The following is a 13,927-nucleotide window of genomic DNA, read 5'->3' as shown; positions in this document are numbered from 1 at the left end:
ACAAAGTGATTATTAGTAACCACGATCATGTCCTGAATGCATGGAACACGTCACCATTTGCCAACTACCGTGTCAAGTTAGCAGAAACTACGGAAATTAAGAGCTCTCCGCATAAATTCACACACCCGTGCACCAGGTAAGGGACCACAGGCAGACGTTCACTCAGCCTTTCGTGTGTCCCTCACGGAATACACGCTCTCTCCTGGGCGGGGGGAGCACAGACACTTACGGGAGTTTACTTTTCAAATGCGTTGATACAACCAGGTCTCACTTTTGTTTGGATGAGTCAGCAAACGCTTTTTGGAAGCCCCAAAGTCTCCACACCTCCAACGTTTCGCGCTGCCTTAGTCTCAGAGCTCAAGCCCCTACTCTTCAGGCCGCGTCACCATGGGAGACAGGGCTGCATGCGGACGCGACGCACGGCGAGCGTGCTGACGTCCTCGAGCCCCGCCCCCACGGTCCCGCCCGCTGACTTATAAACGGCAGCCCCGCGGCGTGGAGGGCGTAGGTGCGTGCGCCAACACCAGGCCGTGCGGGGTCTCCGGAGCGCGGCATGGGGGGGTTGGCGTAGCTGGGGCCCGTGGCCCTATGTCTTCTGGCTGCGACGCCGGTCCTGCGCACGCTGCGGGGCCGCAGCCGCCGGGCGGTGGGCGCCCGAGGGGCCGGGAGGCGAGCCGGGGCCCCCAGGCGGGTGTGGGCATCATGTCCGCAGCCAGCGTCCCCGAGGCCGCGCTCGGGCCATGATCCCTTGGTGAAGCTGCGCCGGGACGGCGTGGCCGATATCTTTCCGCGCTCTGAGGACCTGTGCGCGCTGCAGGACTCGGTGCCTCTGCCCTCCGTGCGCGCTTCCCTACAGGAGGGCCTGCTGGACTTAAGGCCGACCGCCTCCGCGGGGTGCACTGGGCGCCGCTCCTGAGCACCCGCTGCCCCTGATCTGTATCCAGAGCTTCTTCCAGCCACGGCGTGTCGAGACAGGTTTGTACTTCCCGCTTCCAGGGCCCCTCGTGTGGGCACTGAGAAGCGGGGTTTTAAATGGTGCAAGGTGGAGGGTGGGCACTAGAACCAGTGCCCAGTGACCGGGTGTGCGTGCACTAGACAGGGCGTGTGGCCTAGGACTCCTGCCGGCTCGGTGACCCCGGCCGAGTGCCTTAAGGCTTCAAGGTCTCAGTGTTCTCATCTGTAGCGTGGGCTTAACAGGACCCAGTCTCTCTGGCGGTTACAAGGATGCACTGTGTTAATGCTTCTAGACTCTACAAAGTAGAACACTTAGCACAGTTTGGAGCATCGTTAATTGTTGCACAGATGTTACCTGGTCTGTTGAATGACTTTGCCTGGTACACACCAAAGCGATTAGGAAATGGATATATCCCAGCTTCATTTCCTTTCCATTAAAACAGGGCTCAGGAAAGAAAAAATCTGTTTTTCAGTAGTCGTATCATATAGTGGAAAGAGCACTGGTGTGAAGGCAGCCTAGGGTTTGAATTCCAGGGCTTATGCTGTCTGTGGCCTGGGCAGGTTTCTTTTGCACTACAATCCCCACACTTGTAAAATGACATTAATAACCACTCTTTCTGTGGGTTCTTAGAATGAATTAAGCAGGTTATGTGTGTAAAGTAGCCTGGCACTTGAATGAGTTGTCAGAACCAAGGGCTGCTGGAGAGGATGCTTCTGCCCTAGGTAATCTTCCCTTCTACTGGGCAGCAAGTAAACACAAGCACAGTAGTCAGTGCTCTGAAGAAGTGAGTTCTGGTGCTATAGAGCACAGAATCTCTTTTTTCTTTAATTTAATTTTTATTTTATATTGGAGGATAGTTGATGTACAATATTGTGTTAGTTTCAGGTGTACAGTAAAGTGATTCCGTTATACATGTATCCATTCCTTTTCAGATTCTTTTCCCGTACAGTTTGTTCCAGGCTATGGAGTAGAGTTCCCTGTGCTGTGCAGTAGGTCCTTGTTGATGATCTATTTGATATAGAGTCGTGTGTCTATGTTAATGCCAAAGTCCTAATGTATCCCCCCCCCCACCTTTCCCCTTTGCAGAGCACAGAATCTTGGAAGGGAAAGTTCAGGGTAGGCTTCTTGGAGGAGGTGCCATCCTTTCTAAGGATATGTAGAAGCTACTGGGGTGGCAGGAGGGAGCAGTGTGTGTCAAAGTTTGAGAAATATAAGAAAATATGGCAAAACTAAGGTATAGGACTGGAACTCAGGGTTTGGGAAAGAAATGAGAGTTGATATTGGAAACCTAGTGGGGCCCAACAGAACGGGGCCTTGTTTGTCCTGTCAGAAGTTTAGATGTTTATCCTGAAGGCTGTGGGAAACCCTAAAGAACAGTGAGATGGACTTCTGGTTTAGAGACTTACCCGGACCTCCATGTGCAAGGCACTTGATTGAGTGCAGGGTGAATTGTAATCTAAGGTTCCCACTTAAGTTATAAAAGGTTGGACTGGATTTTGCAGATCTGAGAGAGAATGGGTGGGGCCTGGTGACCAGTTAGAAAAGGGAGGGCAGCAAGCGTGGGTGACAGTTTACAGCTGCATCTTTTTGAGAGATACAGAGCACCGTAGGAAGGTATTGGGGGTGGGGCGAGGATTTTAGTTCATCTTCAGTGCTTTAGAGGGGCCTGGTAGACAGGTCTGGGCCCAAGGTTCAGATCTGGGCTTTTGGGGAGGAGAGGTGTTTGAAGGCATGGTAGAGACTTAGGTTATCCACAAGAAGATCCAAAGAATCATAGGTCTGAGAGATTTTTAAGTGGGTATATTTGAGGATGTTTATAAGCTGTGAGAAAGTAGCCAGCAGAGGAAGGGTGTAAAGATCTAGGACAGGAAATGATTGTTCATTTGATTTTGAAAAGCTGAATACTTATCGTGTGCCTGGCCCTTTTCTAGGATCTGGGGTTCACACCATCTGTTATCTCTTCTGCAAGGATAGTTCAACTCCTCCCCTGGTGAAGAGAAGTCAGATTATTCTTTGCGTCCCATTCAGGTATAAGAACTGTTCTGTACCTCTGAAGGGACTTTACTTAACCAGAGTAATAAGTTAGAAATCAAAAGAAATTAGAGCTGGAAGGGACCTTAAAGGCCACTGTACTTAATTTTGCCTGATATTTGACATTGAATGTAAGAAAAATTTATTGTAGAGCCCATTCTCTTCAGAGTTCCTTCACTGAACTTTCTTTATGTCTTGCATCCAGTGGGTCTATCTTGTAAATTTTGGCCTCCTCCTAAATTTTCTTCTTCATCCATATTACATTTTGCCCAGGCTATGGCAGAAACTCCTGGGTGGTTTCACGGCCCCTGGTCTCAGTTCCTCTAAGTTCATCTGCCTACTCGGGTTGAGTGATCTTCTAACATGACAAGATATGCCTAAAATAATGCTGCTAATGGCTTGCCCACACAGAGTTAGTGCATACTAGCCGCCCAGCGTGTGCTCTGCACAGAGGCCTGTAGTCTGAACTGTGCTTTGCCAAGCCTCCTGGGGCTCTTTGGCCTTGAGGAAGGGGAGCTTTTTGTGATCACTCCCTTTATCTAATTGGTCCTTCAGCAGCGGGGCGCCTTTTTCTAATCAGCGGAGGCACCCTTACTCAGCCAGTGGTAGCCCCAGGCCTCATCACCTGTGGGATACAAGCCATGCTCTCTCCCAGGCTTGCTTGGGCCAACATCTCTATTTTTATTTCTGTCTCTTCTCACACTTGGACCCCTGGTCTTTAGGCATCCCCACCTGCAGTATTTACAGTGCCCAGCAGGTGTCAGGCTTGAGTGTCTTTGCACAGGTGCTCCCTGTGCAGTTAATGCACCTCCTACTCCAACTCTGCATAGCCTCATCTTTCTAGACTGTACTTCAGGGTTATCATGAAGCCGTCACTTAGATATAACTTTTGGCCTCCATAGGCACTTCTGTGCTTAAAGGTTATAGTTCTTTATCTCATGTGATTGAAATTTTGAGTTTATAGATCTTCCTCCTTAATGAGGCTTTAAGGACAGGAGTCATTTCTAATCCTTAGCACAGAGCAGATGCTTTTTAAAGGTGATAAAATGTATGGTTTAAATGACTCATTTTACAATAATTTTTCTGTAGCTTCCGATAGAAATAAAGTTTCCAGATGTTGTGTTCCTGCAATAAGAAATAAAGATGTGACCTTCCAGCTGTGTAAAGCCCATCAACGCTGTGTAAGTGCATCGGATGCGCTAAGGAACGTGGAGCCAAGTGGGCTAGTTGTGAGAGAGAGAGACTTAACTATGTTAACAAAGGTAAGCCTTCATTGTGTCCTGCCAACATTTGATAGTTACTTTTGGGCAAACTAAAGCAATAAAATTTTAAACTGTTCCTCCCCATTAAAGGGATTGACTATTTGGCCACTTTGGTGCACCTGTGTCTTGTGAATTGTCCAATTGGAGATGGAGGTTTAGAAAGTGAGTTTCAGTCTTGTTTCAGTCTCTTCCCATCAGACTGGTCTCGTGATTTCCTACGCACCATGTTACTTCCTGTCTACCTTTCCTTGGTGTTGTTCATGCCTGGATTGTCTCCTGTACCTGCTCAAACCTTGGTCCATTCTCATTTGTACCATGGAAGTTTGTCATGCCGGATACTGTCAGAACTCATTTTACTTAAGTTTGTGTTAAGGTGCAAAGCACACGTTTTGTATATTATCTGTTTTTTGTGTTTGTTTATATTTTTATGGTTTCTCTTCAAGAAATATTATGAGTAGGGAAATAACAAGATGTAAAGAGCAAAAAAGTCATCATTCTCTTTTAAGTTGTTAGAACATCTACCCGCAATCATACTGCACTGTGGTATGTGTTAAAATAGGAAATTTATGTCATGTCCCGTAGGAGCAGGAAAGTCAGTGGTGTTAGTGAGGGTGTGTCATGGAAGTAATCACTAAGCAGGTGACTGCTAGTTGGGGTCCTGAAACATTAGTGTGTGTTCCCTGTGTCCAGTAGTGGTCTGGAGGGGTCAGGAAGCCTGCCTTTCAATTTGAGGGAACAGAGGGTTTGAGGTCCTCTCTGTTCTATTGCTCTAGTACACTGCATAGCAGCTCATAAAATACTGTGTTTATAGTTGATATTTAAATCGCTGATTGATCATCAAGATTGGGATGTATCATTGGAAATGAAAATAGGAAGAGTCTTATGCTTTTTAGGTTTTTCCTTTTTTCCCGATGTCTCAGAAGGCTCTTTGACGGGGGACATTTTATTCTCCCATACAATTCCATGAATACTTATACCCTGGCACTTATTTTAATGTCATTTTCAATTTATAAATGTCTCTGAAACACATACTGTAAACTATTTGAGGGTAATGACCATGGCCATTGATGACACATCTTAAATGTGCATCGTGTTAATGTTTGAGTGTCAGGTGGTCTACCATCAGTGCTTCCTTCTTTCACCCAGTTTTCTTCCTCATTTCCTCCTCCAAATTTGTCTCATTTTTCTACTCTCCCTTTTGCTTCTCTATTCTTGCTTTCTCTTTCCCATTGCATGTGTCATTCTTCTTTTTCTTCTTCTTCTTCTCCTTCTGACTTCATTATTATGGCCAACCAAAACCTTTTCCAGGATTGTCTCTATCTTCCTTTCCTCTTCATTGCCATCCACAAACTCTTAGAGAATATTCTTGCTTGACTCCCTTACTTCCTAGCATACCCATGTACTTCCTGATCACTTTAGAACATTGAAAAGGGTTGGGATTTTTAAAAATAGGTAATTATAATCAGTCTTCTTTCACCTCTGGCATAAGACTCTTCTTCCTCAATCTGACCATTCTTAAATCTAGAAGTACTCCAGCTCATTGGTCTCCCTTACCCCCATGTTTAGGCCAAAGAACTTGTGAAACCTTAGCCCTGTTTAATACTTGAATTTATCAAAACATAAGAGGGCTAATTCTGCCTAAGGGCACCAAAGAAGAATAAAGATGCCACAAATAAATGTTTAGTCCAGATTTATAATGGACTCTTAAGTGCCTAGTTGAGTGCTAACCGTTAACTCACTTGAACACCAGGGAGGTCATGACACAAACTAACATGTTAATTGTAAAGACACTTCACTTCACCATTCCTCAATGTAGCTGATAAACTGCATCCAGTTAGCTTAAATAACATGAATGATGAATTTCCCTGTGTATATAAATCTGGAGTTTCTAAAGTTTTCTTTTTCCCTTTGTACAACTACTGACTGCCACCTCGCTTGGTCAGTGCAATAGGAAATGATGACTAAGAAACACATTGTCTCAATATCAGTGGACATAATGTCCTAGTAGTCTATAAAAATCTCAAAATTCTTAATCTAAAAGGTAGGTCTGCCAATCTTATATCCTTTTCCTTTGTTAATATAAGTATCCAATCTATGAAGGTCTCAGTTTCCTTACTTAGAATATGAGGTGGATAGATTTGCTAATATCTAGGGACCTTTCCAATTTTAATATTCCCTAGTTATAAGGGCTGAGCCAAATACAATGGCTCCCTTAATCATTAACCTCGCTCATGATGAAAGTTATCAGCAAGTTCTACTTGTAAGAGATCAAACATTCATATCCATGTATATTGTAGCACATTGACTTTTACAGAACTCCAAGTAACACAACATAGTTACATTCATAGACTTAAGGTCACCGTGGTATACTTTACAATTTTTCTTTTCCCTAGGAAGGAAATGTAGATCCCTAGGAAGGGATTTCTTTCTCTGCCTTTCAGTAATGTAAGCCTTTTATTATCTCTTGGATCCTAAAAATGGGTAGGGTTTTGGCAGGTGGAGCTTAGGACAGACATTCCAGGTGACAGGGACAACAGGAGAAAGGGCAGAAGGAAGAATGGATTTTCAGAAAGACTTGATATCTTACATGATGAGAGCAGCGTTTCACAATCTCTGTCCTGCAGAACACTGGTTTTAGATGATGTTAATGTAGTTACAGGACAGAAGCATTTGGGAAGAACTGTACTCTACATCCCGACATGAAATTCAAGTTTCACTTTGTTTCATTACATACTCTGAAAAGTTTTGGAGGAAGGAATTGATTTATTTTTGTTTAATTCAGTCTTACTCACAGTTACTTGACAAACCTATATTCAGCTGATGGGACTGTATTTTGTGAAAGGCCAATCGGAGAAATGGTGAGATGGAGCTTAGGCTATTTCTCTGTTGGGACAGGCATGTGATTATTTTTCTTATAATTCTTTACTGTTTGTCCTAACAACTGTTACTTTGCAGGCGTCAGTGTTTTTTTTGTTTTTTTTTTACATCTTTATTGGAGTATAATTGCTTTACAGTGTTGTGTTAGTTTCTGCTGTGTAACAAAGTGAATCAGCTATATGCATACATATATCCCCAGGATTCAGTTTTAAGCCCTCTGTTTTTATCTGAGTTATTGGGACTCTTAGAAAGCTCAACAATCCTGGAGTCTTCATCTGTGATGTAGTTTCCAGAAGCTCCTGGCACTTACCACTATTTCCTCTTGATTCTTTTCCTCCGACTTCAGACTTCTTACAATTATGAGCTGATGGTTTTCTCAGCCTCTAGTGTCAAAACCAGCTACCTCACTCATCTTCATTGTCTCAGTTACAAGGTGCAATATTTCCCATGTTTATATGCGTCAAAATAGAAGTCAGGGATTGATACATAGTATATGCGTAATAAAAATTGTATTTCTTTTTTTTCTTTGTTCAAAGGTATCCAAACACTGGCCAAGTTCTTAAATTGAAAGTAGAGTGATCTAACTTATTCAGCTCATCCAACCATCAAAGTTGAATATTTGTCTTTTTTCTTACACATATTTCTTGTATTCCAATTGTGACATTCTAGAGCACAGTGAGTACATTTATAACTTATTACTGCATTACTACCTTGGCTATTCCTTGATCAAAATTTACTTCATACAACTGACAGCCTAATTAACCTACTAGAGTCTTTTTTTTAATGTACGCATATATTAAAAAAACTCTAGTAGGTTAACTGCATTGCTAATAACTGAATTTTTACACCTCTATGCACCCATGTATCCAACACCAGATCAAGATATTATAAAATATTTCTAACACCCTACACGGTTCACTGTTACTTCTTTCTGTTCCATACTCTCCCAGGGCAACACCTAAGCTGACCTCTATCACCATATATGACATACGTGGAAACACACAGTGTGTATTCTTTGGTATCTGGCCTCTGGTTACATATCATTATATCAGTAGTTTATTCTTTTATTGTGTTTTCCTGATTTTTTTAAACCTAGACATTCATACAGTGTCAAAGTACCACTGAGTTCTTCATATTATTATGCTGACCTCCATCTTCAGGGGCTTTCTACAGTCTTCCATGTGTCTTTGCACCTACTTTCTCTTCCGTCTAATTATGTTTCATTTAACCAACCTCAGCCAACCTTCCCCCATATTCCCCAACACGTAGCACTCCTGTGTTCAGCTTTTTTTTTTTTTTGTCCCCTATTCCATAAGCCCTTTGTGCCATTCCTGACACTGTGCCTGTTCCCTGCCCGGAAGGCCTGTTCCCTACCCTCTATATACTTGTTCAAGACTCAGTTTAAATGCTACCTGTTCTGAGAAGTCTTCTCAGAAGAAGCCAGTACTTTTTGGAATCCTTCTTTAATGAAATCCCATAGCAAGTGTAATCTGTCCTCCCTGATCTGGTAATTAATTATCCATTGTTCCTATCATATAGTGTTTGTTTTCCTTGTGTGCTGTTATTCTTTATTGAAGCAGATTACAGTGACTTGAACCAGGAACTGGGTCATTTTCCTGTTCATTTTAGTGCAAGTTTCTGTGATAAACTCTTTTTCCCTCACTTCCCATTCACCCTCAGCAGTTGTTAAACATGAAGTACAAGTGAAACTTATTGGTTAACAGGTTTTTGTGGTCCTTGGTTCTGGTCCCTAGGTCTAAGCTGCACTTCTGTAGTGCTAATTTGACTGATTTCTTATTGTCACATAACTCAGGCATTAACTAAATCCTTACAAATTTAGCTACATATAAGAAAGTATTAAAAAAACCCAGTGGATATCAAAAGTTTTGGCCTGGAGGAGAGTGTTGTATGAGTCCTAGTTTGGTGGGGCTCACACTTAATGATCGAGCCTTCCAATATTCCACTGTAAGTAAGAAAGAGGTATGCAAATATATGGTTAATATTTAGCAGTGTTGATAAAAAGAAGAGAGAAAGGGACGATAGATACTTTGAGGGCCTTTTGGAATTCATGAACAATTATGATTGGATGAGGAAAAAGAAGAACCGAGGGCTAACCTCCCACAAGTGAAGTCAGGAAAGAGAGAAGGGCTCATCTGATATGCAGGTAGAGAGGTTTGACCTACAGAATCTTAGAAAACCTCAACAATCTGAGCAGCATTTGCAAGAGGCAAACTAAAGGGCTAACAAAAGTCTGCAAAAGTCTCACACAAAGAACTCTGGCATGGTGTTCATCATCTAGCTAATCCTAACATGCAGACATTTATGAGAGTAAAGTCAGGTCTTTACCAGAGTGGGTTTCTTATTTGGGCAACTGGGTCAAATGAAGAAAGGCAGGTGTAGGCTGCCAGAGTAATAAATAAGGAGAGGAAAAACAAAAAGAATGAGACATATGATTCATCAGTGATTTCCCCCCAGTATTCTTAGCCTCCAGCTTATCTCCATCTTACTGCTAACACAGGAACTAGACCGAACAGTGAGGTAAAAGGTCTCTACAGAAACTGAGGTAATATAGAAAATAAAAAAATAAAACATAAAATTGTCAATTTTCTTCCTAGGGGTAATTGAGATGGTAGTTCAATAATAACATAAGATCAGGCGAAGTCTAAAGAAATTTTAGAAAAGCTGGATAGAGTAAGAAAACATCTGTTCGCTGCCATCTGAATGTCAGAGAGACACCAAGACGTGGGCCAAGTTGTGGAGAGAAGGGAAACACATACACAAGCTTGACATTTGGTGCAGCTTTTCTCCTTGGGGCATTTGCTGATTCAAATCTTACAGCCTACGAACTGAAAAGCCAAGGAGTTCAAAAGACTCTAACCACAGAAGCCAATGGGCAACAGCTCAAGCTAAAGGCAACAACTAATGGAATGAGAAGCTAAGTGTATCTTTAGTCTCACAGGGCTGCGGGAACCATTACATTTAAAGCCTAACAAATACAAGGGTAGTTGGGAATAGGGAGAATCCAAACTTTCACATGGTAATCCCAAAGGGCAACACCCGTAGAGGAAGGACAAGACAGGAATAGACCAACCTTCACACAGACTGAAAAACGGCTTTGAATGAGCTCAAACAGAGAATGGACTAAGGTTACCAGTCCCTATAGTAACTGTCTGCCATGGGCCAAAGTAAATCTTTTCAAGAGAAAGATAACAACATCCAGAATGTGGAGGTATCTTTATAGTTTCCTAAAATAAGTTAAGCCCAATTTTAGTATAAAAAATAATTGGACATAACCAGGAAAAAGACTAAATGATCAAAAGTTCAAAAAAAGAAAGAAAGAAAAAAGACAACATAAATAGACATAGGAGGACAAGAGTTAGCAGGCCTTGGTTAAAAAAAAAAAAAAACTACTATGGTTAAACAAAGAAAATAGGCACATGGCAAATAAGCATATGAAAAGATGCTACACATTCCATGTCATCAGTGAATTTTGAATTAGAACGATAATGAGATACCACTACACACCTATTTAAATGGCTAAAATCCCCAAACTGAAATACCGAAGTTGGTGATGATGCAGAACAATTGGAATTCTCATTTGTGGCTAGCGGGATACTTGGCAGTTTCTGCCAAAATAAACGTACTTTTACCATACAGTGATCTAGTAATCCTGCTCTTTGGTATTTACCCATAGGAACTGAAAAGTTATGAAAGTAAGAGCCTTTACAGTGAGAAAATTCTATGATTCTATGGTTTTTCAACTCATTAATTTGTGTAGTTCATCCATTTTACTCATTGTATACACTTAAGTATATTGTTCCTTGAAATGGCCATTCAAAGTTGTTTCCTGTGCCACACACTATGAATGTTAGGGTTGGTCCTGTGTAAATCTTACCCCCATTGATTTAGTATTATCCCTAAACAAGCAACTTTCTTCCATAAGGAAACAAAAAAGAGGTTCAGAAATGTCCAAACTAAGTTTTTATAAAACTGTGTTATCAAATCTTATTTATCAAAAAACTTCAAACATAGCAGTATGAGTTCCCATATACCCTTTACTCAGCTTCCCCAAATGTTAACATTTTCTATTACTAGAGTATAATTATTGAAAGCAGAAAGTTTACATTGTCACAATGCTACTAATGATTTATAGACTCGTATTCAAATATTGCCTATTGTCTTGCGGTCCAGATTCAAATCTAGGATCCCTTATTGCATTTGCTTGTCATATCTCCCCATTCTTCTCTAATCTAGGATAGTTCCTCAGTCTTTTTTTGTCTGTTATGACCTTGAACTAATGGAAAATCTTAGCCAGTCATTTTGTAGAATTTTTCTCAAATAGGGTTTGTTTGATATTTTCTCATGGTTAGACTGAGGATATGTATTTCTTGACAAGAACACTTCAGGAGAGATATTATGCCATTTTCAGTACATATTAGAGGTACAAACAAATCTGTATGTCTCACTACTGGGGATGCTAACTTTGATGACTTAGTTATAATGATAGCTGCAAAATCACTATTTTTCCCTTTGTAATTATTTGAGATTGTTGAAATATTCTGCTTCTTGTTTAATTTTCCCATACTAATTTTAGCATCCATCAATAATTTTTGACTCCACCCATTACTGTGGTGTTTGATGATTGTTCATTTTCTATCCCCATCATTCCCTCTACATTTATTAACTATAATTTGAGTATAAGAAAGAGCTGTTCTTCTCCTTCATTTATGTATTTATCTGGTTATTTGTTCATATATATACATACATCAGTGTGAACTTGTGGATAATTATTTTATTCTACGGGTTAAAATTTATTACTATCATTAATTGTTTTGTTTCTCAAAGTGTTCCATATTTGGTCACTGGTACTCCTTCCAGCTGTCTCCTATATTTTTCCTACATGGCCATACAATTGTTGGAGTAATATCTTACTTTCTGACACCACAAAGTGCTCCAGACCCATCTTTTACTTTCCTCTGTCTCAGCCTTGAATCAGTCATTTCTCCATGGAGTTCTTGTTCCTTGCATTAATAATGGTATTCAGAAACCAGAATCTTGGTATGAGGTGGATTTATCACTATCCAAGCTACCTGATTGTGTTTTCAGCAGAGAGAGCTAAAAATATATATACGAATACATAAAAATATACAAGTATCTCTATTTTCATATTATCTATCTGGGTGTGTGTGTATATACACACACGTGTGCACGCACACACATTATCATCTGTCTATCTACATATATATATAACTTCAAATTGATATATGAATTCAAATTGATACCTTGATTCCAATCCAACAGCACAGGGTTTATTCTAGCCTCCCTTACCCTTTCCTTATTTGTCACTCTTTAACAATTAGAAACCTGATTCTCATTATTTGCAGTCTATTCATTTGCTCAATTCTGGAATACACATAAAATATTTAAAAATCATTAACCTGTACACGTGTGAAAAATAAATTTACTAACAAGTTCAATATTTGTGTACATTTCTTTTTGTCTTTAGCTTTTCAGTATATATTGTGCATGGTTAATCACAGTATATTAAAATACTGTTTTCCAAAGTTACTTAGGTTAGCTCTTTCCCACCTCCTTCAGTGTGTTTTTTTTTCTTCTGCAGTGTGAGAAAATCTAGTACTTTGTGTTCAACTCAGACTACCAAACCAGAAGTTCTAGCAGAAAAGGTGATAATCCATATGTGCAATAAGATCCCCAGGTGATTCTTTTCATTGGAGAAATATGAGGAACACTGCTTGACGTCTCTACAACTAAGATGTCTAAAATGAAACTTCAATGATTCCTTCTTCCAAACTTTTCCATCCTGCAAATCTTTTCTTCCTCAGTGAATGGTGCCATGATTCACACAAAAAGTAACTCCATGCAAAAACCTGGGAATGATCCTCAGTTCCTTCCTTTTGTTCACTTTCTGCATAGACTGCATCATTAGGTCCTCTGGAATCTCATCTCTCTCTCTCTCATCACATATATAATGTTTCTCTTCATCTTCATTGCCACCGTCTTAGCCACTACCATTTCTCCTTTGCTCTACTTGAACAGCCTAGTATCTACACAACTATCTTTTCATTTAATTGCTTTCTCTTGCATCTAAGATAAAGTCAAAATCCTTAGCCTTATAGATTCTGGTCTTGCCTTTTCTTGTAAGTTGTATTTTCATACTTATAAGTACAGGCACACTCTCTCACACACACACACACACACGTATAGTTGGTATTGTTAGTTTAGGTTTTGTTTGCCCTCCCATCCTAGCATGAGAAAATTAAGAAACAAAGTCAAACCAGAAAAAACACTTTAAAAATAAATTTGAATAATATCCTTTCCCTCCAGAACATTTCTCTAAAGCAGTATTATCATTAATGGCAGTACAGACCAGAATTTTTTCCCTTAGACATAAAGGCATGGTGAAGAAGTCTCATTAAAAACTGGAATCTAAGCTTTCAATGTCAAATTCTGTCTCTAATCTTCTGCAGTAAGCCCTAATGATTAAAGTATAGGAATCTGAATCAGAGGTCTGGTTTAGTATAATCTTTTTTGTAATAAGCTTTGTACCTTAGACAAGTCATTTATCTCTCCATTCCTTAATTTCTTCATTTATAAACGGAGATGTTAAGAGTATTGATATTCAAGGCTAATGAAAAAAGAATGCATCTAAGTACTGTATCAAACACTTTAAAAAGTAACCAGTTCAGGTTCTCTGCCCATTTTTAAATTGGAATATCTGGGGTTTTTTGATATTAAATTGTATGATTTCTTTAGATAATTTGGATATTAACTCCTTATCAGA

The 13,927-nt window shown here is 40.3% G+C and overlaps 1 pseudogene across 1 annotated transcript in view; it reads left to right on the top strand.

Moving 5' to 3' along the window:
• Positions 1 to 404: 404 nt before the first annotated feature.
• Positions 405 to 13,927, top strand: part of LOC308611648 (centrosomal protein of 78 kDa-like) — a 400,758-nt pseudogene continuing 387,235 nt past the window's right edge. Inside the window, exons 1-3 of the transcript in view lie at positions 405 to 458; positions 572 to 975; positions 4,076 to 4,248. The product of the transcript in view is annotated as a centrosomal protein of 78 kDa-like (transcript). The remainder of the gene's footprint in view (positions 459 to 571; positions 976 to 4,075; positions 4,249 to 13,927) is intronic.

This window comes from Mesoplodon bidens (assembly GCF_964165515.1).
Source record: "Mesoplodon bidens genome assembly, contig: HAP1_SCAFFOLD_118, whole genome shotgun sequence".
NCBI classification, from domain to species: domain Eukaryota; kingdom Metazoa; phylum Chordata; class Mammalia; order Artiodactyla; family Ziphiidae; genus Mesoplodon; species Mesoplodon bidens.
Note: the sequence above shows the minus strand (reverse complement) of the source record. Positions and strands in the feature narration are given on the sequence as shown.